This window comes from Rhinopithecus bieti, unplaced genomic scaffold (genome assembly GCF_001698545.2).
Source record: "Rhinopithecus bieti isolate Rb0 unplaced genomic scaffold, ASM169854v2 scaffold_64252, whole genome shotgun sequence".
In the NCBI taxonomy this organism is placed as follows: Eukaryota; Metazoa; Chordata; class Mammalia; order Primates; family Cercopithecidae; genus Rhinopithecus; species Rhinopithecus bieti.
In genome coordinates, this window is record NW_016824141.1 from 8610 (window position 1) to 12071 (window position 3462).

Genomic DNA, 3462 nt, shown 5'->3' on the forward strand with positions numbered 1-3462 from the left:
TTAAAAAAAAAATAAAATAAAACTAGCATTTTACAGTATTGTAGCCATGGCTGAAGATGGAAACAACCTCATATACATTTCTGAACTGACGATACAACTGATATAAAAGCTAAACAGGAGCCAGAGCTCACATAGCAGCACTCAAAGAGGAGCCTAGAAACAGGAAAAGGTCACTAGGGAAGGAAGGCACTTTCCCCAAATTCCTAACATGATCAAAGGATAGGACCAGAATGAAAGGACCCAGGCAGCCTAAGCCCACTGTGGGCTTTCTCCTGTGGTTGCACTTTGGGAGGAAACAGAAGAAAGTCCTTTTCCATCTTGAACCAGTCTGAGGAAAGTCCATGTTTAGGAGGGTTGACCATCATACCAAAATAAAACATGCCCTAACATAACCTGATTGCAAAGTAGGTGACAGAGTACACTGTAGGAAGCACTGCTGGAGGAGGTCAGAGGGTACTTGCCATGAAAAAACCCTTGGGACATTCTGACAACACTGTTGGGATGGTTGAGGCATCTATTCCCTTTTGGTCCTACCGTTGGCCTAAAGTGTGGTCTCAGAGCACTTGTCTTCTGCCTGTTCTCTGAGTGGGGCTTGCCAGCATCTATTCTCTCTTTCTAGGATCACAGAAAAGCTGAAGCTTCCTGGCGAGCAGTTTCACCTCCACAGGCTTTACTTCACACTCCTCACTGTCAATGCCAAAACACCACCCTGCTCCTTTGGCAACAAGCAAAGTGCATTGGTTGGCTTGGAGATGCTCTGTGCCCTCAATGTGCAGCTTGGGGTTTCAAACCTTTCGAGTTCCTATAGTTATAAAATCTCCTTTGCTGATGGTGTCTGTTTCAGTGCAGATGTTCATAAAATCTTCCTTGTTTGACAGGTCAAGCTGAGTGTTCTGCGTTGTGACAGACAGTTCAATGGTGGACAACTGCACATCTTTCCAGACCTCTGGGCTCACATCTTGGGAAACAGCATCCTCCAGTTGTGCCCAGTAGGATGCAAGACTTTGTAATATCCTCTCATAAAAAGAAGGACTTTGTTCAGGGCTCTATTCTGGTTCACTGGGAGGTCTCTCTGTAGGTCCCATGTGTGAAATACAGGCTTAGTGAGTTAGAGGCCACTCTTTGAGAGTGCTGAAAAAGTGAGCTGCTTTAATTTTTAGAGGCCCAAGATATCAGTACTTGCTAACTTTGATGCCAGCATCTCTGAAGGGTCCCCATCAAAGGCCAGTTGCTGCAAACACAGATTGTTCCTTATCACCCTGGATCTGCAAGACATGAAGTGGAACTCTCTCTCCTTTCACAATGGCAAATGTGGCAACAGTAATATGTTGGACTTTGTTTCCATGTTCAGCAAAGACGGTATGACTCAAACTACTGGTCCCTCCCAGTGGGATAAACCCAATAGGAAACTTACTGAAGGGTGCCTCATGTGTTCTTTGAAGAACTCCAGTAACAACCTCCTTCAGCATCCCGTCTCCTAAAACAGTGATCATATCTGTTTTTAACATCAATTTCAGGAGTTCCTTGGCTTCTCTTAACAATATACACATCCATCCTGGATAGATGTAAAATCAGGGTAGCATTTTTTTCAAATCTAGTAATGGCTTTGCCTTTGCAAGCTGCAGGATTGAGAAAAACAGTTGACTTCTTCACTTGTGCATTTGGAGAAATGAGTTAATTGCCAAACACCTGAGTTTCTTGACAGGCTTATATCCTTAGTAGGTTATCACAGTGTTTTCTATATAGCCAATGACATCCCCAGATCAGGAGGAAGACCTCAGCTGTGGTTTTCTTCCAATGATTTCAAAGTGTTTTGAGGAATACCATCATCTTCTAGAGATTTGCCGGACTGGTCCCACGCGTGGCTCTGCCTTTCTTATGTGTGTCTCTTCTTACAAGGACATTAGTCATATTGAATTTAGGATCTTCCCTAACACAGTATGAACTCATCTTACTTTGATTGTATTTGCAGAAACCTTATTTCCAAATAAGGTGAACTTCCTAGGAACCAGGTGTTAAGATATCAATATAACTTTTTTTTGAGACACACAATTCAACTGTAACACAAGTCAACTCAAAACCCATCCAAGAGAAAACTTTATTACCGATGATGTGGTCTGTCAAAGTTTTTAAAACACAGATTCTAACCTATGCTCCACAGTCTTAAAATAATAGTGTAAAATCTCAAAGAAATTGATCCCTCTCAAGTTAGGAACTCACAATACTTTTTCATGGCTACTCAAATTTAGATAATGATGATGGTGATGATTCTGATGATGTTTTGGATGATGATAATAATGATGATGAAAAGTAACTATGAGACCTTAAGTTGAATAAAATGCAAAAGGAAGCTCACTTTATCCTAAGTCTTAGAATAAGCTTTCCCTAATGATGAACTCAATTATTTTCCAACCTATGAACTTTAATTTCTTGGAAATGATTCATTCTGCATTCAATTAAATTACAGCCCACTGCATCTAAAAATAAGCAATCCAAATGCCCATCAATGATAGATTAGATGATAAAGAAAATGTGGCACATATACACCATGGAATACTGTGCAGCCATAAAGAAGGATAATTTCATGTACTTTGCAGGGACATGGATGAAGCTGGAAACCATCATTCTCAGCAAACTAACACAGGAACAGAAAAGCAAACACTGCATGTTCTCACTCACAAGTGGGAGCTGAACAATGAGAACACATGGACACAGGGAGAGGAACATGCCACACTGAGGTCTTTCCGTGTGTGGGGGACTACGGGAAGGAGAGCATTAGAGCAAATACCTAATGTAGATGACGGGTGGATGGGTGCAGCAAACCACCATGGCACGTGTATACCCATGTAACAAACCTGCATACTCTGTACATGGATCCCAGAACTTAAGGTATTAAGAAAAAAAAAAAAGTTAGGAAAAAAAAAGAAACCATACACAGGGATAAGCAGGTTGCTAATGCTGAGCAGTCTAATACTATACCAGTAGATACATATAGTAGTTTAAATTTAAATAAAAATTATTTGCACTCAAATGAAATACAAATATTTCTTAACCACACACACACACACACAAAATTGGCAAGCAGCTGCTTTCTCAAAACTAAAAACCAATTAGCTTATTGGTCATTCTATCACACTTGTATGCTGACTTCTCTCCTTGTAAAACCTCAGGGACTTGGCATTTCAGGGAAACATGCAGTATAGAGGATCTTGGCTTGGCTGGTAGTTGCTGTGCATTCACCATCTGCAGGGAAAAACTGAGCTTCAGCAGCACATGGCTTTGCCTTGCTGTATGCTGACAGTTTGTCATAGGAAATGGAGGTATCCTATTTTCTTTTAATTTCTAAAGCATATTATAAAATATATTGCTTTTAAAATGTTACAAAAACATGTGGCTTCCAGCTCAAAATATACAAGCCAAGAGTTTAATGCATTTGCCAATAAAAATAAAAATAAAAAAAAT

At 40.2% G+C, this 3462-nt stretch overlaps 1 pseudogene; it reads right to left on the bottom strand.

The window, feature by feature from the left end:
• Positions 1–554: 554 nt before the first annotated feature.
• LOC108522025 (acylglycerol kinase, mitochondrial pseudogene) lies at positions 555–1830 on the bottom strand (annotated as a pseudogene).
• Positions 1831–3462: the final 1632 nt, after the last annotated feature.